Source organism: Euleptes europaea, chromosome 10 (genome assembly GCF_029931775.1).
Source record: "Euleptes europaea isolate rEulEur1 chromosome 10, rEulEur1.hap1, whole genome shotgun sequence".
In the NCBI taxonomy this organism is placed as follows: domain Eukaryota; kingdom Metazoa; phylum Chordata; class Lepidosauria; order Squamata; family Sphaerodactylidae; genus Euleptes; species Euleptes europaea.
In genome coordinates, this window is record NC_079321.1 from 26,118,582 (window position 1) to 26,140,988 (window position 22,407).

Below are 22,407 nucleotides of genomic sequence, written 5' to 3' on the forward strand. Positions count from 1 at the left end.
GGCATTGGCAAGGCAATCCTCCTGGGGATTGAGGAGTCAGCCTATTATGGAGATGCATTCCCCTAAAGGTATAGATTCGTAGTCTGGGGGTTTTGCAGGATCTTGGCCTACTGTTGGAGTCCAGATCTCCTTTTGGCAGGTTCTAGCAAGGGGAGGCAGGGGCTTACAAATTCCCATGGCAGGAAAACTACAGGTCACCAGTGAAAGCAATGAGGGGAGCACAGCTGCCTTTTCGAGTGAACACCATGCTCTCTGCTTCACTTTTTTAATGTATAGCTTCATGTACATGCCTCTGGCACCTATACAAACTGCAAAAGGACCCTTGGGTTGTGTGGTGGTTTTGTATTTATTATTTACTAGAATCACAGAATCATAGAGTTGGAAGGGTTCATAAAGGCCATCTAGTCCAGCCCCCCCACTCAATGCAAGATCAGCCTAAAGCATCCTGACAAGTGTTCGTCAAGTCTCTACTTGAAGATTGCCAGTGAGGGGGAGCTCTCCTCTCCCCTAAGCAGCTGATTCCATTGCTGAACAGCTTTAACTGTAAACAATGTTTTCCTAATGTCCAGCCAATACCTTTCCACTTATAATTTAAACCAATTATTTAAACCAATCCTCGAGGAAGACTTTGGTCGAAACAGGGTGATATCCGGGCAGCTATCAGGGTTGGTAAAGGCTACTTAACCTGAGGAGAATCTTTTGGAAGGATCATTGGAAAAATATACCGCTGCAGCACAAACGTGTTGGATGCAAAGAACATTGACCACATAATATCGCTGCAACTACCTTCCTTGGTTTGAAAATTGTGATGCAGTATATATGAACATTTGTAGCATCATTTCTCCAGAGAAACAGAACAATTTAATTTTTGGACACTATTTGGTATGGTTGTATATTGGTTGTTGGTGACTTTATTATTGTTTTGCGAATGATTTGATAATAGAGCACATATTTATTGTATGCTTGGCATTACTGCTGGTTTTTGTGTTCAAGCGGTAAAGAGGGACCTGGCAGCCCTTCCTCTGTCAGAGTTTCTCCATTTTCGCCCAACAGTGGGACTACTGCCTCTTTTACCTTGCATTTGCTCCTCACTTATCTGAAGAAGCTTTTCTTGTTGTAGCGAGCCTCCCTGGCCAGCCTCGGCTCACTGTGAGCTTTGGCCTCTCTGATGGCTGACCTACAGTGCCTAGCAACCCTAACATACCATTCTTTAGAGGTATGTCCTTCCCTCTATTGCCTTTTTCTTCCTTAGCTCATCTTAGAGGTCTTTGTTCATCCACATTGGCTTCTTGGATCCCCTCTGGTTGGAATAGTGATGGCTTGAGCTTTCAAGAGTTGCTGTTTTAGGAGAGCCCACCCTTCACTTGCTCCTTTCCCTCCCAGAATTCTTGCCCATGGAATGAGTCTCATCTTGCCTCTGAGTTTGTTAAAGTACCCCCTACCAAAAATCTAACGTATACGTCTGGCTATGAACTTCCTTGGTCTCCCCCCCGCCACTGAAAAAGAAATTCTAGGAGGAGCTAGTCACTTCCCCCTAGGGTCCCCACCACCTTCATGCCATCTACCAATTCTTGCCTGTTGGTTATTATTAAGTCAAGTATGGCTGTGCCCCTCATAGCTTCCTCCACCATTTGAAAAAGGAAGTTGTGGGCCAGGCAGGTCAGGAAGTTGCATGACTGTGGATGCTTAGCACAGTTTGCCTCCCAGCACACAACAGGGAAATTGAAGTCACCCATAACTACAAGGTCATGTTGTCTGGATACTCTAACAAGCTGCTCAAAGAGGACAGCATCCACCTCCTCTCCCTGGTCAGGCGGTCTATAGCAGACTCCAGCTACAATACTATTCGTCCTTCCTTCCCTTATCCTCCAACCACAATACTATTTGTTCTGCCTTCCCTTATCTTTTCTTGCAACAGGTTTCAAGTTACCAGCTCTGGGTTGGAAAATTCTTGGAGATTTGGAGGTGAAGCCTGGGGAGGATGGGGTTTGGAGAAGGGAGGGACCACGGCAGTATATTGTGATAGAGTCCACCCTCTGAAGCTACCATTTTCTCCCGGAGAACTGATCTCTGTTGCCAGGAGATAACGTTGGTCATTTATGCATGGGTACTTTCACTCACATTTGCCCCTGTCTGTCTCGGTTGTTCCTTGGAGTTATGCATGAGTTTTCCATCCATTAGAGATGACCTCGCTGCCAGCCCTCACAAATCCTGTGACTTCCCGTTCCTCTATTAACCCAGTTCTTCCATCTTTCCTGAGCTCAGCCCAGGTGAAATCCCCATGCATAAGGCAAAGCATGGGACTCGGAAGCTTAGAGTGACGTTTCTCTCACAGGCAGCACTACAGCCAATTACAATGCTTCCTGCTTACTGGGAGTTCTTTCTGAGTAGAAGAAAGGAGTTTAGAAATAAGGTTCCCCCCCTTCTTTTTAGAGAGCTCCATTCTTTATAATGCTTTTTTTTTTGGTGGCAAGTGGGTTGGGGGGGCAGTACTGTTCTCTCACAGTACAATAGTGTGTGTGTGTGTGTGTGTGTGTTAAATGCCGTCAAGTTGCTTCCGACTCATGGCGACCCTATGAATCAATGTCCTCCAAAATGTCCTGTCTTTGACAGCCAATTACAAAGCATCATTTCAAGGCGCGGGGACTAAAATGCTTCCTGATTTGAGCTTGGAGACTGCTGATGCATAGATTTGCAATAGGAAAGTGTGGGTCCAGCGAGCAACGAACCTCAGGTAAATCTCAGGTAAATGCATCAACGACCATTGTAATTCTGGGAGATCTCCAGGCCCCACAGGACTGCTAAACTACTGGCCTGGTCCTGTTCTTCAGTTATGTGTTTGGCAGGTGATATTTTCTCCAACTCCACTTTGGGCAGGCAAAGGGAACCGAGGGAGTCCCCTAACAAAGGTTAAAAGATTCCACCCAATCAGCACCACTTTGCTTGTCATTCAAGAGCTGCTAAGTTGCAAATCTTGGATTTGTGCCTGTAATTTGTTCCTCAGTGTGTGCTGAAACTGGCAGGTATTTTCTCTCATTTGTTTGTAGCCCATGACCTGTTGTTTGCATGCAGTAGGCTTCAGATTCAAGGGGGATGCCTTGTAAAATCCTTCCTGCTTTACCTCCCCTTCCTCTCCAAATGCCTAAAGGAATCCAAGGAGGAAACTGTGTATATTTCTTACAAGTATTAACTTGATTTGACAAGCTTGATCCTGTTTGTTAAAGTGCTATGGTAGCTGTTGGTCTCATCTTGGAAATCCCAGAACACCTACATCTCCACAGGTTTTTTTTAAAATGGGGGAAAGCTTTTTTTGCTTTTGCATCAACACTAAAAATTAGGTCAGATATATTGTGTGATTTCAACTGGAATGACTACTGTGAAATCTCCCATCCCCCCTTTTTTAATGAATTATTATTAAAGGATAGGGAAACTAGACCTAATTTGAACTTGGACTAATTCAGAATCAGTTGCAAATCTGATTTCAATACCAGTTTTCAGAGATTGTACAAGATCACGAGAAAGTGGCATTTCTGAGCACGTGCAGGGTTCAAAATAGCGCATATTTGGTAGGGTTACCAACCTCCAGGTACTAGCTGGTGGTCTCCTGCTATTACAACTGATCTCCAGCCGACAGGAGCAAGATGGAGCAAGATGGAGCATGAGAGTCAGCATGGTGTAATGGTTAAAGTATTGGACTAGGATCTAGGAAGCCTAGGTTCAAATCCCCACTCTGCCATGGAAACTTGCTGGGTGATCTTAGGCCAGTCACACACTCTCAGCCATGACCCAGGCTAGTACTTGGATGGGAGACCTCCAAGGAATACCAGGGGCGTGACACAGAGGCAGTCAATGGCAAACCACCCCTGAACGTCTCTTGCTTTGAAAACCCCACTAGGGGTCACCATACATCAGCTGTGACTCGATGGTGAGGGGGGGGAGGGAGATGGAGCTTGCCTATTACTCCTACGCTGTCGGCACTTCACTGACTGCCCATCAGTTACTGGGCTCAATTTAAGATATTGGCTGACACATACAAATAGGTTTGCCAACTTCCAGGTGGTGACTGGAGATCTCCCGCTATTACAACTGATCTCCAGCTGATAGAGATCAGTTCACCTGGAGAAAATGGCTTATGCGGCATTCTGCACCAAATGGAGTTTCTGAATTGATTTTGAGGGGAGACCCATGTATAGCATTGCAGTAGTCTAGTCTTGATGTTACTGTGGTATGGATCCAGATGGGCAAATCAGCCATATCAAGATAAGGGGCCATCTTTCAGATTAGGCTGAACTGGAAGAAAATCTTTTTAGCGACTGCATTTGCTATCTTCTCTAGTAGTAAAGTTGGATCAGTATAATTCCAAGGCTCTTAACTGAGTCAGCAAGTATCAGCTAAACTCCATGAAAAGTGGGGAGCACCATGTGCTTCAAGATCTCCGCCTTCCTAACTAGCATTACCTCTGTCTTTTCAGGGTTTTGTTTCACTCTTTGTTCACTCTTAGCCATTTTTCCACAGCCTCCAGGCAGTTATTCAGGAACTCTACCATATCACCAGGGGATTTGGATAAGGATATATAGAGATGGGTATCAACTGCATTGGCCCAGGCTAGCCCGATCTCATCAGATCTCGGAAGCTAAGCAGGGTCTGCCCTGGTAGAAGAAGATGAAGAAGAAGAGTTGGTTTTTATATGCCAATTTTCTTGGCCTTTTAAGAAGAATCAACTGGCTTACAATCTCCTTCCCTTCCTCTCCCCACAACAGACACCTTGTGAGGTAGGTGAGGCTGAGAGAGCTCTAAGAGAACCATGTCTAGCCCAAGGTCACCCAGCTGGTTTCACGTGTAGGAGTTGGGAAACCAACCCGGTTCACCAGATTAGAGTCCACCACTCTTAACTACAACACCACGCTGGCTCTCACACCACACTGGTAAGTATTTGGATGAGAGATCACCAAGGAATTCCATGGGCGCTATGCAGAGGAAGGCAATGGCAAACCACCACCAAATGTCTCTTGCCTTAACAACCCTACAGGGTAGCCATAAATCAGCTGTGACTTGATGGCACTTTACGCATACACACACATCATCCGCATATTGATGACATTTAAACTCCAAAGCTATGAATGATTTTTCCTAAGGACTTTACATAGAGATTGAAAAGCTTGGTGGATAGGATTGCGCCCTGTGGAACTCCACAGGATAGGTCCCATGCTGTTGACAACTGGTCTCCCAAAGCAACCTTTGAGTCCAATCTGCTTCTCCTTCCAGCCTCCAAAACTGATCTTTCTCTTCACACAGAAACAGATCTGCCCCAGCGTGGTGTAGTGGTTTAGAGCGGTAGTTTGGAGTGGTGGACTCTGATCTTGAGAACCAAGTTTGATTTCCCACTTCTCCATATGAGCAGCAGACACGAATCTGGTGACCTGGATTTGTTTCCCCACTCCTACACATGAAGCCAGCTGGGTGATCTTGGGCAAGTCACAGCTCTCTCAGCCTCACCTACCTCACAGGTTGTCTGTTGTGGGGAGGAGGAGGGAAGGTTATTGTAACTCGGTTTGATTCTGTCTTAAGGGGTAGAGAAAGTCGGCATATAAAAACCAACTCTTCTTCTCTTCTTCTTCTCTCTTTCACTTGGGTAGTGGAATTGGGAGGTCACTTCTTCCAAGCCCTGATGGATTCCTGAACAAACCATTTGCTAGAATCCAAGGCTGATTGAGAGTACAGTCATTAACAGTGTGCTCCTAAGCCCCCTTCTAAGACCATTGATTTCAGTGTGCTTAGATGGACATAACTCAGGTTAGGATCGCACTGCCGGGACATTACCATTCTGTTTGCCACAGGCTCTGTCCCCTCACTCCCGGGCATGCCACTTTAGGCAAAGCCGGTAGGGAAGACTGAGTTACAACCATGCTTGCAACAATACACTGAAATATTTGGATTAGATAGAAGAAGGGAAAGAGCCCCTTGGCGCAGAGTGGTAAAGCTGCAGTACTGCAGTCAAAAGCTCTGCTCATGACCTGAGTTCGATCCCGACTGAAGTTGGTTTCTGGTAGCCGGCTCAAGGTTGACTCAGCCTTCCATCCTTCCGAGGTCGGTGAAATGAGTACCCAGCTTGCTGGGGGTAAAGGGAAGACGACTAGGGAAGGCACTGGCAAACCGCCCCGTAAACATAGTCTGCCTAGTAAACGTCGGGATGTGACGTCACCCCATGGGTCAGTGCTTGCACAGGGGACTACCTTTACCTTTAGAAGAAGGGAAAGGGGCCATTCACAAGAGCATAGCCATTCACAAGAGAATATAGCCACTGAACACTTGCCGTGACTTGTTTGTTACTAAATATAGAGCATCAGTCTTGGGCAATGCATGCTGGGAAACGTTTCTTAGGCAGAGGGCTAATGCACACCATTAGTTTTTGAACAGCTGAGAGAACTGACTCGGTGAACCTTGTAGAGGCCAGTTCTCCTACACAGGATAGCATGAAAGAAAGAGGGAGTTATCCAAGACACTTAGCATCATCTTCTATGGGGGGAGGGGATCTGTTCAAGCTTTCAAGACAATCCCTTTATGCTCAGAAAAAAGAAACATATTCTTTTCAAATAAAACATGAATACTGGCAATCCTGTGCCTTAAAGCCCATTGTTATAGATAAGCCATATCATCCCTGAAAATACCAGGGTATTTTAAAGATGAAAATATTGCATGATTTGTGCAGGCCAAAGGCTTAAGAGGAAGGTTAACTGTTTGGAGGACTTTATGCGAAGGTCATAGATGCTATGACTCCAAATATTTATGACATGCAAGCATATTTTTGGCTTCTATGTGCAATTCCACTCTTTTTTATGCTGCAAACCCTTTAAAGTGTCAAACCAATGCAAACTAACTAATCTTCCTGCCATCCCATCATAACACAATAAATTGATATTCAGGGAATAGCTTTTCTTTTGCAGCTTAGAATCACAGAATTATAGAGTTGGAAGGGATCACCAGGGTCACCTAGTCCAATCCTCTACACAATGCAGGGAATTCACAACTACCTCCCGCCCTATACCCCCAGTGACCCCTACTCCATGCCCAGAAGATGTCAAAACAACAACAACCCCAAGATCCCTAGCCAATCTGGCCTGGAGGAAAATTGCTTCCTGATCCCAAAGTGGCAACCAGCATTACCCTGGGCATGTGAGAAAGGGCCACGAGAGCCAAGCACTGACGCAACCCTTCCTGCCCTCCCTCTCATGATCTGCTTAATTTCACAGAATCAGCATTGCTGTCAGATGGCCACCTAGCCTCTGCTTAAAAACCTCCAAAGAAGAAAAGCCCACTACCTCCCGAGGAAGCCTGTTCCATTGAGGAACCACTCTAACTGTCAGAATGTTCTTCCTAATGTTTAGCCAAAAACTCTTTTGGTTTAATTTCAACCCATTGGTTCTGGTCTGACTTTCTGGGGCAACAGAAAACAACTCTGCACCATCCTCTATATGACAGCCCTTCGAGTACTTCAAGATGGTTATCATATTACCTCTTAGTCGTCTCCTGTTCAGGTTAAACATACCAAGCTCCTTCAGCCTTTCCTCATAGGACTTGGTCTACAGACCCCTCACCATCTTCATTGCCCTCCTCTGGACACGTTCCAGTATGTCTACATCCTTCTTGCATTATGGTGCCCAAAAGTGAACACAGGTGAGGTCTAACCAGAACAAAGTAAAGTGATACCATCATTTTGTGTGATCTGGACACTGTACTTCTGTTGATACAGCCCAAAATCGCATTTGCCTCTTTAGCTACCACATCACACTGCTGACTCATGTTCAGTGTAGGGTTTACTAAGACCCTTAGATTTTTTTTGCATCTACTACTGCCAAGACGTCTTGCCCATCCTATAATTATGCATTTAATTTTTCCTACCTAAATGCAACACTTTACATTTATTTCCATTTAAATTCATTTTTTAAGTCTTAGCCCACTTTCCCAACCTGTCAAGATCATCCTGTAACCTACCTCTGTCTTCTACTGTATTTGCAATGCCCCCAATTTACTATCCTCTGCACATTTACTAAGCATTCCCTCTATTCCTCCATGCAAATCATTTATAAAGATGTTGAACAACACAGGTCCCAGGACAGATCCCTGAGGCACTCCACTTGTCACTCTTCTCCAAGAGGATGAGGAACCATTAACAAGCACTCTGGGTTTGCTGTCAAATGGTTACAGATTTACCTAACAGTAATAGGATCTAAGCCCTGACCTGGATGGTCCAGGCTAGCCTGATCTCGTCAGATCTCAGAAGCTAAACAGGGTCAGCCCTGGTTAGTATTTGGATGGGGGACCACCAAGGAATACCAGGGTTGCTATGCAGAGGAAGGCACTGGCAAACCACCTCTGTTAGTCTCTTGCCATGAAAACCCCAAAAAGGGGTCACCATAAGTCAGCTGCGACTTGACAGCACTTCACACACACACACAATAGGATCTAAACCATATTTTACCAACTTATCAACAAGAATATTATGTGGAACCTTATCAAAAGCCTTACTGAAATCAACATCAACTGTCCAAAGCAAAATGGATAATATGATGAATTGCTATTAATCTGTAATCTCATTAAATTCAAACCAACAGTTAGATTATTGGTGAAAATTTGCTACCCAAGTTTGAGAAACAAAATTATTAGCATGAATTCCTTCAGCAGTCTGCACACCTTCACTGGTAATAGATATCACTATGCAGTTGTCTTTGTTGAACTGGGATCTGGGAGACCCAGGTTCGAATCCCCAGTCTACAAGTGGAAACTTGTTGGGTGACCTTCAGCCAGTTACACACTCTCAGTCAAACCTACCTCACAGGGTGGTTGTGAGGATAAAATGAGGAGAGAAGAATGATGTAAGCCACTTTAGGTCACCCTGAGGAGAATGGTGGGGTATAAATGAAGTAAATATGTAAATATCTCATTTTATACCATTTTCATTCAAGAAGCTTCTCCCCTCCCCCATCCATTTTATCCTCACAACAACCCTGCAAGATAGGTTAGCCTGAAAGAGGATGTCTGGGCCAAGAACACCTAGATAGTATTATGGCAGAGTGGGAACATATTCAAGACCCCTTGAAAAGAATGCAATTTACACTGAAAAAGTTCATTGTCATTTTTTCTATGGACTGACTGTACATGGTTTTTATGGGCAATTTTAGAGCCAAACAAAGCATACTTTCTTATTGCTGTGGAATACATGTAGCATCCACATTTTCCATCGGATAGCACTTCAATAAATTAGCATTTGCTTGAAATAGAACACTTTGTCCTTATGGTACTGTAGGCAGAGTATTTTCTAATTTGTATTTGCATTGGAAATGAAAGCACAAATGGGCAGAGGGACAATTATGCATCCTTGCTAATTAATGTTTCAAAAATGAATTATGTAAATGAGCCACAAAAGGCCCATTTTAAGTTGCTTCCTGATATTTTTTATGAGTTTTCATGGGAATATTTTGAAAGGTTTCTGGCTTTCTGCTTCATAAATAGTGATAGCTCTTTAAAAATCACGCAGCATAATGCAGCCATAATAAAAAAAAAGTCAGAATAATTGCCTTTCTGTGGACTAACTAAATACTTTATCTAAAGCATTTTTTTTAATATTGGTGACAGACAGTGGCATTTTAGGGATAAGACACATTTTTAACCTTGACAAAAACAGGGCCTAAGTTCACAGGAAGTTTGTATGGAGATTGTCTTTACAATTTTTAAAAGAACAAGTACTTTAGGAAGTAAAACTTTGCTTCAGTGTTTGGTGTACATGAGCACTTAAATCTTCTGATGAAGAGTTAGATTATGTATCTCCAACAAGGAACCAGAAAGCAAAGGTCAAATTACCCCCCAGGCCAGTTGTCAAGGCAATCTTGTCTCATACTTCATCCAAATGGTAGCTACATAGGTCTAGGTATTAAAGAGTCAGAGTGAGAACCAAAATCAAGGACCGTTTTATTGCAAATGCTGGTAAATATATAGAATATATATAGAGAATATATAGAAACCAGTCATTTAAAAAAATACAGGGTACCTCATGGGGGAGAGTTTAAAGGGTTTGATAAAGCTAAAGAGAGTAAATTGAGAAATACATCAAATGAAAATAGTATCAGTCACTTTCACAGAAGTATCAGTCACTTTCACAGAAGGGTTTTTCCAGGTGAGTTTTAGAAGGTTTTTTAAAAAATGTCACTGACAGAATAGAAAGAGAGAGGATTACTCATCTCCTCTAGGGTTGCCAGCTCCAGTCTGGGAAATACCTGTAGATTTTGGGGGTGGAGCTTGAGGAGGGTGGGGTTTGGGGAGGAGATAGACTTCGGCAGGGTACAATGCCATAGAGTTCACCTTCCAAAGTGGCCATTTTTCTCCAGGTGAACTGATCTCTGTTGCCTGGAGATCACTTCTAATAGCAGATCTCCAGCTGTATCTGGAGGTTGGCAACCCTACATGTAATGCACAATCCAGCCCAAATTAAGCAGTTTTATGCCCTGTTGATTTCAATGGGAGACATCAAATTCCTGGAGATTTGAGGGAGTAAAGCCTAGGGAGGGTGGGAAGGGGAGGGACTTCTGCATGTTATAATGCCATAGACTCCACCTTCCAAAGCAGCCATGTTCTCCAGGGGTTCTGAATTAAAAACCAGAGCACAAGAAAAAACAAGCCCTGAATAAGGCTACTAGAATCCAATATTGCTGTTTGGAAAAATATATTGAGAGGTAAACCTCACAAACACAACCACAGTTGGAAAAAAGAATTACAAACTGTTCTAATATAGACACCATACAATAGCGCACTAGGCGTTACAATGAGGTAAACATAGGTGTAAAACGCTCAAAACATGTCAAGTCCATACATGTAAATTGCAACAATTAAGCAACGGATAAGACACAGTGCAATGGGCTTCCGGTATAATTCCCATTTCATGTAGAATTTTTTCAAGCTTCTAGTCCTTCTGTATGCCAAAGGTTCATTCATAGGATGAAGGAGTGTACCTTCCTAGTATGCATGGACAGCTGGATAAGACGTTCTCCAGGGGAGCTGATCTCTGCAGTAGTAGTAGAAGAAGAAGAGTTGGTTTTTATATGCTGACTTTCTCTACCACTTAAGGAAGAATGAAACCAGCTTACAATCACCTACCCTTCCCCTCCCCGCAACAGACACCCTGGGAGGTAGGTGGAGCTGAGAGCTTTCTGAGACAACTGCGACTGGCTCAAGGTCACCCAGCTGGCCTCATGTGTAGGAGTGGAGAAACCAACCTGGTTCACCAGATTGGAGTCCGCTGCTCATGTGGAGGAGTGGGGAATCGAACCCAGTTCTCCAAATTAGAGTCCAACACTCCTAGCCACCGCTCTTAACTACTTCCCCACACTGGCTCTCCAGAATGTTGAACAGTTGTAATTCCAGGAGATCACCATGCCCTACCTGGAAACTGGCAACCCCAGCATCATACCCTCTAACCAGCCAAGTGACTCGAAGTCTTCAGGAGAAGAGCCTGAGGAGCTGCAGCCAGGGGCTGAGTGGGACTAGAATAGAGGGACCAGAGGCCACTTGGCACTGCTGAGGCACCTGCTAACAATGTTCCATCAGCACCAGAGGCCACCCTACCAGAGCCAGTGAGGGAGACCTCACCAGTGGCCCCTGGGATGGCCAGCAGGCCTCTCCTAGGCGAACCTGAGCCCATGGCCCTCCAGGACCAGGCCCCAAGCCCATTCTGCAGGGAAGGAAAGGCAATGGCAGAAGGCTCAGGACAAGGCAGCCCAAAAGAGGCAAAATGCCAGACAGGCTGTGTGCAACCTCACCATGGATCTGAATTAGGGATGCCAGCCTCCAGGTGGGACCTGGGGATCCCCTAGGGTTGCCAGGCCTCTCTTTGCTACTGGTGGGAGGTTTTGGGGGGTGGAGCCTGAGGAGGGCGGGGTTTGGGGAGGGGGAGGGACTTCAATGCCATAGAGTCCAATTGCCAAAGCAGCCACTTTCTCCAGGTGAACTGATCTCTATCGGCTGGAGATCGGTTGTAATAGCAGGAGATCTTGCTTGGTGACTTGACGCAGCACCAGTGGCAGACCCCTTGGTCTGGCAAAAAATAATGAAAAAAGGAAAATTTGTAGCCCCCGACCACTCCGTGCTGTGTTTGTTTCGTTACTGTATCTGCTGCCAGTCAATTGCATTGGTTACCTTGAGTTTCACTGTTAGGAAAGGGACAGATAGATTTCTTTTACTCAGGTCTCCATACACCAATAATTACGTAATTTTACCAACCCAGTCATTATTTTCCAAACTAAGAAGCCCTACTAGGGATGCCAACCTCCAGGTAGTAGCTGGAGATCTGCTATTACAACTGATCTCCAGCCGATAGAGATCAGTTCACCTGGAGAAAATGGCTGCTTTGGCCATTGGATTCTATGGCATTGAAGTCCCTCCCCTCCCCAAACCCCCCCCTCTTCAGGCTCCACCCCAAAAACCTCCAGCCAGTGGTGAAGAGGCTCTACCGCACCATTCTTGGGACAGGCTAAACTAGAACTGCAAATTTTTTCTGAATGTGGCCATGCCACAGATTTATATAACGACACATACTTTTTTATTTGCATTGCCAGGAGAAAGGAGCTAAAACTGTATTATCTGTTCCTGCTATGCTAGCCAACGTACAGAGAATGTTGGGGACTGAAACACATTCTGTTCTCTCAGTTGTCAATTATGACTGACAGTTTTGGAGAGTGTGTTGTTTGTTCATGCAAGCAGCATGTTTGTAAAAAGTTTTTCCCCCCTTCAAATTAAATATTTATCTGCTGAGTTCATTTTAGAGAAGTCACATTGCAATGGTAACAGTTTATGAAAGTAATCTGCCTCAAATATGTCGGAGTCGGTTCCAATCTGTTCAAAGTGGCTGAACCAGCTACTGTCTAACTCAGAACCAATCTGGAGAGTTAAAAAACAACAACACACGCACACCAAATCAACCTGAACTAGAATTAAAGTAGAATATTTAATGGTTCGGCTTCCTGTCCGTCACCTTAGTTATCTAAAGTAGCCTGTCTGTAAGATCTGTGGACAGAGATGCCTCGTTCTCCACATTTCTTTCACCTCTGGTGGCCGCTAGACCGCACTTCTCATGGGGTCGCCCTAAGTCAGCTGCGAGTGGAGGGCACGTCCCACCACCAATACAAAAAGTAATGAGCTTCTTAAGACATGAAAAGAAGGTTGACTTTAATGCAATCATTCTTGTCATGTAGGGTTGCCAAGCTGGAGGGAGAGCTGTGGGTGGGGCCATGGGGGGGGCGGGAAACTATAGCATCACATACGGTAATACTTCAGTTTCAGTTAAAAAAACTGGAAGTGACAAAGGGTGGCTCTAGGAATCTCTGGAAACTCTATGGTAAAACTCTTTGTCACTTCTGGTAAGCACTTCTGGTGCTGGGTTTTTGTTTGTTTTGCTTTTTTTCTCTCTCTCCCACCACTGCTCAGAGTGGCAGCAGGCAACAGGACCTGGGGTCAGGGGATCTCTATGTGGCAGCCCTATGTGGTTTCCTCAATCAGGACCTGTACGCGTGTCCAATGGGATAAATCACAGCTCCACAGAGTGGGAACATGATCCCAAGAGAGATTTAACCTCACACTGCAGCCCCAAACACAAACCAGCACCCACATGCTTAAGTTTTTTTCCAAAGATATTGGGAGCTCTGTCCTCAGAACAAACACCATCTTGACTATTTCTACATGGGTTAAGTGCACCGGGCCCAAGCATGATTTTTCCTGCTTCCCCACAGCATTGTTGGGTGTCTCTGCGTCTTCTATGGCTTCCATGGCTTTTGGGGAAGTTTTGGGAAAGATCCCAGTAAATCTGGGATGGCTGCTGTGTGGGCAGGAAAAATTCAGGTGGCTTAAAAAAAAAAAGCATTAGAATATCATTATACTGATATATGTTTTAGGGCTGAAAAGCTTCTGGTGGGGGCAGGGAATCTCCCTCCCCAGATCCGCCCCAAAAACGCCCCAAAAACATCCTGCCAGTGGCGAAGAGGGACTTACTTTACAAATGAACTAGGGACCTTGGATATATGTGATAAATGTGAAGTTTCTATCACACATTCAACTGTACATGAGTTGAATGTAACATGACAATTACCCAAGGAACATATACAGAACAATCAAGTTTACACTGTACATAGACTGTACACGTATTCACTGTAACTTGTGAATATGTCTAATATCTCATACCTATTCTGAGTGAACTGATTAAACTGAGTGAACTCTTTGGACTGAATCTTGTTTTGAACCAGCCAATTTGTCCAACTTTTTTTTCACTTGCATGCCCCTTGGCAGCCTATTTCCATAAACTGAACCGCCCATATTTCCAAATTGTTTGTAATTCATATAGTTTCCATTATTCCATTTTTTCACGTACCCCTAAATGCCCTGGTTTGTACCCCTGGAGGTACATGTACCCCAGGTCAGGAACCACTGTTTTAAGACATCCTTAACATGTTAATTGTAACACACACACACGGCTTTCTGTTGTGTATATAAACCAGCCTCATAGATTTACAATCCAATGCAGCTGATGAAGTTAGCTCTGACTCAGGAAAACTGATGCCAGAATACATTTTGCAGTCTTCAGATTGCCATTGGACTCCTACTTTGTTCGCAACAGACTAACACAACTCACTTTCTGGAATTATTTTCAATCAGATGATCACCATACCACCTAGGGTTGTCAACCTCCAGGTAGAAGCTGGAGATCTCCTGCTATTACAACTGATCTCCAGCCAATAGAGATCAGTTCACCTGGAGAAAATGGCCGCTTTGGCAATAGGACTCTATGGCATTGAAGTCCCTCCCCCTCCCCAAACCCCACCCTCCTCAGACTCCTCCCAAAAACCTCCCACCGGTAGCAAAGAGGGACCTGGCAACCCTAATACCACCCATTATTTTCCTCTTCCAAACTAACAGAACAAGTCTCAAAGAACAGCTGACATTAGAGTTAGCTGGTCCAGCCCAAAAACCTAATATCTGTCTGTGGGTCTCTCATGTGATGAGAAAAACCTTCCTACAGGCATTCCGGCCAGGTCTTCCAAATGCAGAAATGAAAACCCATTCCTGCTGAACCCACAGGGCTAACAATTTGCCCAGCTTTTAAGACATCCTTGTCATGTTAATTGGAGTACTTACTGCACAACTGGCACAGTTAGTGCGATTCTTCCCTCTCCCCACCCCTTCAAGGTAGCTGCTGTTTTTAAAAAGCTGTCTTTTTACAAGTCAATAAAAAAGTGGTGTCAGTGTGGCCATTTCCTTTGCGGACCATTACCTGACAGCTTTGTGTTGTTCTACCACCCAGCCTCCACTTTCATTGGCATAAAACAACAACCTCACATCTCCCCTTCAAAAAGGAAGTCATTCATTCCGTAATTGCCCTGGCCCCAAACAAGCTAGGAGCGCACAATAAAGCCAATCTGTCCCATGTTAGCTGGAAGCTTAACCAGATGCCGGGTTGTTTCTGCTGCATTTTCAAGCAAAGTATGGATGGAATTATTCGCTTTTGAACTGTGATTTATTTATATTATGTGAGGGGGGGAGAGGGAGAGGGGGGGGGACACTTTCTCCCCCTGATGTGGAATAAGCGCAGAGATGGAATATAGGACCACTTTGTTTCAAGCTTAGGGGTCAATAGGGTATTCAGAAAAAGACCCTGGGATATTTGAAACATTTAGGAAACAAACGTAATTGAAGGCGGATGGCATTTGGCTTCAGAAGTTGAGGTTTTATTTCCATACAATGTAATTTTCCACCTTAATTCGTAAAGGTTAGGGCACTGAAGTGTTACATGGCAGACTGGAATTGCTCAATGCATACTTCCAAACTAAGTTGGGCGGGGGGGGGGGTGACGGAGATATTTGCCAGTGGCTTCTACATAGCGTTGCTAACCTCCAGGTACTAGCTGGAGATCTGCTATTACAATGGATCTCCAGTCGATAGAGATCAGTTCGGCTGGAGAAAATGGCTGCTTTGGCAATTGGACTCTATGACAAAGAAGGACCTGGCAACCCTAGCTGGCCTACCAGCAGGTAAGTGAGGAGGAGGCAGAGGGAGAGAGGAAAGGGAGAGAGGATTTTTTAAAAAAAGAAATGGCAGCAGGGCTGAAGCAGCCTGAATCATGCCCAAAAAAAATTCAGCATGATTCGGGATCCGCCTTTTGGATCCCTTTCAATTGCTGCCATTTTGGGACACCCCCCCCCCAAATACCAATAAGGTATTTTTCAGGTTTTTCCAGTTTGGCTTTATGCGCACACCCCTAAGGAATACCAGGGTTGCTATGCAGAGGAAGGCACTGGCAAGCCACCTCTGTTAGTCTCTTGCCACGAAAACCTGATAAGTAGGGTTGCCAACTGCCAGGTAGTAGCAGGAGATCTCCGGCTAATTCAACTGATCTCCAGCTAATAAAGATCAGATCACCTGGAGAAAAATGGCTGCTTTGGCAATTGGACTCCATGGCATTGAAGTCCCTCCCCTCCCCAAACCCCGCCCTCTTCAGGCTCCACCCCAAAATCTCCCATCGGTTGCGAAGAGGGACCTGGCAACTCTACCCATAAGGGGTCGCCATAAGTCGGCACTTTTCACACACACAACTACTAAAATGTATTATTCGTTGCTGTATGTATTTATCCAGCTGTCGCTGCATTATATCTCTACTTACTTAATACCATTTATTTCATTGTTTAATATGCTTGTTTAATACTTATGTCTTGTTTCAGGTCAGACCATGATTCAGGCGAAGTCTCAACCCCAAAACAAGACCTTCCCTCAAAGGCTCAGTGCCAAAGTTTAAGTCCAAGGTGTGACCTCCTTTATGTGTTGGGCCCCTCACAATTTGATAGAGGCAAAGCTGTAAAATCCTGGGCTGGCCCTGGCGAATGTCAAACCCCCCCAGAACAATCAGTCCAGGTGACTCCAGCATAGGGTTGACAGCTCTGGGTTGGGAAATACCTGGAGATTTTTGGGGCGGAGCCTGAGGAGGGCGGGGTTTGGGGAGGGGAGGGACTTCAATGCCATGGAGTCCAATTGCCAAAGCGGCCATTTTCTCCAGGCGAACTGATCTCTATTGCCTGGAGATCAGTTGAAATAGCAGGAGATCTCCCGCTAGTACCTGGAGGTTGGCAACCCTACTCCAGCACCACGCCCAAGAACAACTCTGCCTATGCAGACAAGGTGGCCACCGGTAGGCAGAAAACAATCAGAATGCCAACGCCAGTGATATTATCCTGAACTGCACTAGACCAATCAGGTTTTCGTGTATAGGTGGCTTGCAAGAACATCATGAATGTAGTATGAATTATAGTTCATCCAGCTAATGTAAAGAAATATTTATTAAAGAATTAATAGTTTTGCAGAAGGGGAAAACCTACAATATGAAGCCAAGCTAAATATTTCCCCTGCTTTATCAGCATGAACTATGCTAATTTGTAAAACATTCATGAAGTTCTTGTGAATCATGATTTTTTTAAAATGTAAATGCATTTTACTTTACTTGATTAATGAATTAAAAGACAGATAATTAACCTGAGAAATATTTTAATTGGTTAATTATCTGACTTTTAATTGATTTGCATCATATAGCTGCCTTTCTGAGATACTGGCGGAAATACAAGAATGTATAATTTAATACCTTCACAGTGCAACCCTGCCCCCCAGCCGGACGGATAAGCATCTGAGCCTGCTCCAGCGTTCCCGGCTCACAGTTGCACTATTAAGCTAACTCTCATTGGATTTCATGGGATGATCTTTCTGCTTTATTATTTTCTTTTTTCATTCCTTATTACCACATAACAAAAACAGCCTCAAAATAAACCAGGTGTCCTTAACTTGCAGCCTCACTAATTAAAACTGGGCACCCCCATTCATTTTTCAAGAAACATTTTTTGATTTATTTGATAATTCTTCTCTTGACCTATTATGCTATCCAAATTTTTACCTCCTGCTCTTCTCATGTAATTAGGGTTGCCAGGTCCCTCTTTGCCACCGGTGGGAGGTTTTGGGGGTGGAGCCTGAGGAGGGCAAGGTCTGGGGAGGGACTTAAATGCCATGGAGTCCAATTGCCAAAGCGGCCATTTTCTTGAGATGAACTGATCTCTATCAGCTGGGGATCAGTTGTAATAGCAAGAGATCTCCAGCTACTACCTGGGGGTTGGCAACCCTACATGTAATGCACAATCCAGCCCAAATTAAGCAGTTTTCTGCCCTTTTGATTTCCTTGTGAGACATCAAAGGATGCACTGTCCTCCCACTGGAATCCCTGAGGATTGGGTCTGATTTAAACATTCCTTTGGCAAGGCAAAAGAGCTCTTCTGGGCAACTGCGCACAGGATCAGGGTGTCTTTTAAACTGTGCCACCACCTGTGCAAAGCAGCTACATGTGTCCCCGCCACCGCACCTTTTAAAGTACTTCCCAAGAAAGTCAGTGTCACCCAGGATAGACATCTCTGACCTTGATAGGCCAGTCATCTGGCTTAGAGTATTGCAGATTTGTGTGTTCATAAGCATGTGACATGACAAGAAAAGATCTCCATTTTCAGTATAATTGCCTTTTGGGGGGAGGGATGTGCAGAATCGCATACTAAATATCTGTCTTTTAACTGCTTTTGTCTTCATTCATCTTCTTTAACTCTCCAGAAGCAATTCATTTCATCACACTCAGCCATGTTAACTTGTGAACCATTAATGGGTTCCTTCTCCCCCCTCCCCTTTTTCAGTAAATCTCACAGCAGATGAACCAACAGATTGGCAATAAACAAACACCTGTCAATTAGGGACATGTTCTTCATTCCAAATAGCCCCCATGCACTGTCATATAAATTGACAGATATATAAAATAAAATCTCTTAAAATGTAGTTTTCCATCTATTCTGGAGCTGGCAATATCCTTCTCTATTTTTCTCTCAGCTTAAAGATCTAGTCAGTATAAGAGTAAGAACTGCGCGCAGTGAGGAGACCTGAAACAAGCAAACAAAAATCCATAGGATCTGTAGTGAGAAAATTGAATCAAAAGAAGAACAGTGGTAAACTCATAGTATCTAGAGAGCTATTAACACGTTTGCTTCTCTTTGTGGGATAAAGTCGAATCCAAACAACAACAGAGTTGTACGTTATCACTATTTGCTACTGACACATAGAGGTTTTCAGTCTAACATTTACTTCACGTGCCTCAAAGGTGTAACATTACATGGTTCCATTGGTTTGGGGAGTCACGCTTATTACTGTAATCTTATTTATTACTGTAAATCCACTAGAAGTCTACTGCCTTGAATTGGATAATTAATTGAAAACAACAGATACTTAGCCTCCCAATATACCCCAACGCTCTCTGGTTCTTGCTGTCTCCACAGATCTCTGGTGATGGGATGGCCCAGGGCAGAATACTGGGCCACTGTTGAAGGGCACAAAAGCGTTGTCATGGTCCACGCTTGGTTAATCTGTGTTCTCTTGTGTTTCTTGTGAGAACCATCAATTTAACTCCCTGTGTGACAAGGGATTATATGCCAGTATAATTTAAGCATCAAAAGCAGATACTAGGGAGGTTGTTGGTCTTCATCCATTACTTCATTCAAAGAATTCAGGTGTACGTGGTGTACATGGGTAGATCTGTCCCATTCAGTTGTCCTGTGAGGTTGGCCAGGCTGAGAGACAGGGACTGGTCCAGGGTCAGTCAGAAGCTTCATGGCTAAAGCAGAGAGAGAATTAGGCTGTGCATTCGGCAAAGTCAAACTGAAAATTCCTTATCGGTATTTTTTTTGGGTTTTAATCCTGAAAAATGGCGGCGATTTAAGGAAGCCAAAAAGTGAGCCCTGAATTATTATTTGGGCCGCTTTGGCCCTGCTGCCAGTTTTTAAAAAAACTGGGGAGGGATCACCTCTATGTCTCCCCCTCCCTCTCCTCCTCACTTACCTGCAACCCTTGTATTTCTTGGAGGTCTCCCATCCAAATACTGACCAGGGATGACCCTGCTTAGCTTCTGAGATCTGATGAGATCAGACTAGCCTGGGCCATCCAGGTCAGGGCAAAATGTGCCCTACTTTTATTTATTTCTTTATTCAATACGTTTTGATCCTGTCCTTCCTCCAAGGAGCTCGGGGCAGCATGAATTGTCCTTTGCTCCCCCATTTTATCCTTACAACATTCCCGTGAAGTAGGTTAGGCATAGAAAGAATGACTGACTCAAGGTCACCCAGCAGTCCTCAGGGCAGAGTGGGGATATGTATCTGGGTCTCTCAGGGGAAGAAGTTAATTTTCCCTTTCTCACTACTATGGCCTTGACTTATATCCCTCTCTCCAAGGGCCATTTTTCCAACTAACTATACAAGGAGGAATCTAGTCACGGATTCCCCAACATCAGGCATAGCCTGGCCTTAGAAAACATTGCTTCCCTCCCTGTGCTATTCCTTTCCAATGGAAATCATCTTCAGGAGCCCTGTTCTCCACCTTACTTGAAGAAAAGAAATATTCCATATGGAGCACTGAAGCTGTGAATCAGCTCCTGGTCTTGTACTTTGATCCTGGCCTTGGAAAGCAGCATGAAGCTCACCCATTTTCCAAGGCTTTGGGGCAGTAATATATGGAGCCAGGGCTGGAGTATACATAGGGTTGCCAGGTCCCTCTTCACCACCAGCAGGAGGTTTTTGGAGCAGAGCCTGAGGAGGAGGGCAGGGGTTTGAGGAGGGGAGGGACTTCAGTGCCACAGAGTCCAATTGCCAAAGTGGCCATTGGAAGATGAACCGTGAGATCTTAAGAAGAGTTATACCCTTCTTGGCCTGTTGACTTTAGAAGGGGTCATTCTGTTTAGGATTGCACTGGAAGTACATTGTTCTCACATACCAGTCTTCACATACATCTTCTGAAATGTGTTGAGTCAGCTGCTGTTTTAGGGCACCAGCCTGATTGTACCGGTAGTGTGATGTACTATTGTGATTTTTATCCGCCTATATTGATTCTCTGCACAAGCTCTGCTCCTAGAAATGGAGAAAAATGGTAACAGCCAATTGCTGTAAAATATGTTTGCTTTGTACATATCATCACCAGCTGCTTTTACTTGCTTGGTCTAATTGACTGGTGTCTGTTTACTGCCAAGCTGTGCAAACACTTTCAAATCAGTTTAATTCTCTCGGTCTTAGAACATTGCGCTGATTCAGCTCTGTCGATGCATGTGGAGACATGGCAAAAGCCTCTATGTCCTATGTGTTAGCTCTTCAGGGCAACAGTTGACTGCTGCAGTGTGAAAAAGGTTGCAGGACTAGATGGACCATTGGTCTGATCTATCAGGGTTCTTCTTCCTCTTCCTCTTCTTCTTCTGTCAAGTCACAGCTAACTTATGGTGACCCTGTAGGGTTTTCAAGGCAAGAGACATTCAGAGGTGGTTTGCCATTGACAGCTTCCACCTCACGCCCCTGGTATTCCTTGGAGGTCTCCCATCCAAAAATTAGCCAGGGCCAGGGCTGAGAGTGTGTGACTGGCTCAAGGTCACCCAGTAAGTTTCCATGGCAGAATGGGGATTCGAACCTGGATTTCCTAGATCCTAGTCCAACACTTTAACCACTAGGGTTGCCAATTGCCAGGTAGTGGCAGGAGATCTCCTGCTAATTCTACTGATCTCCAGCCAATAGAGATCAGATCACCTGGAGAAAAATGGCCGCTTTGGCAACTGAACTCTATGGCATTGAAGTCCCTCCCCTCCCCAAACCCCGCCCTCCTCAGGCTCCGCCCCAAACCTCCTGCTGTTGGCGAAGAGGGACCTGGCAACCCTATTAACCACTATACCATACTGGCTCACCCTTATGCTCTTATTCTATAATTATTCAGGACAATCTCGGAGACAAATGATTGCTGCAGTTCAATGACCACACAACATCCAACAATAAGAACATAAGAAAGGCCCTGTTGGATCAGACCAAGGCCCATCAAGTCCAGCAGTCTGTTCACACAGTGGCCAACCAGGTGCCTCTAGGAAGCCCACAAACAAGACGACTGCAGCAGCACCATCCTGCCTGTGTTCCACAGCACCTAATATAATAGGCATGCTCTTCCGATACTAGAGAGAATAGTTATGCAGCATAACTAATATCCATTTTAACTAATAGCCATGAATACCCCTTTCCTCCATGAATATGTCCACTCCCCTCTTAAAGCCTTCCAAGTTGGCAGCCATCACCACATCCTGGGGCAGGGAGTTCCACAATTTAACTATGTGTTAAATGTGTCGATGCAGCCACTATTTGAATGAGAGCTCGTTGGGAGATGAAAGTGACTCTGCAACAGGGGAGCTTTGGGGATCAAATAAGAAAGTAATCTGTAATCTAGGGTTGCCAGATATCTCTTTACCACTGGCGGAGGTTTTTGGGGTGGAGCTTGAAGAGGGCA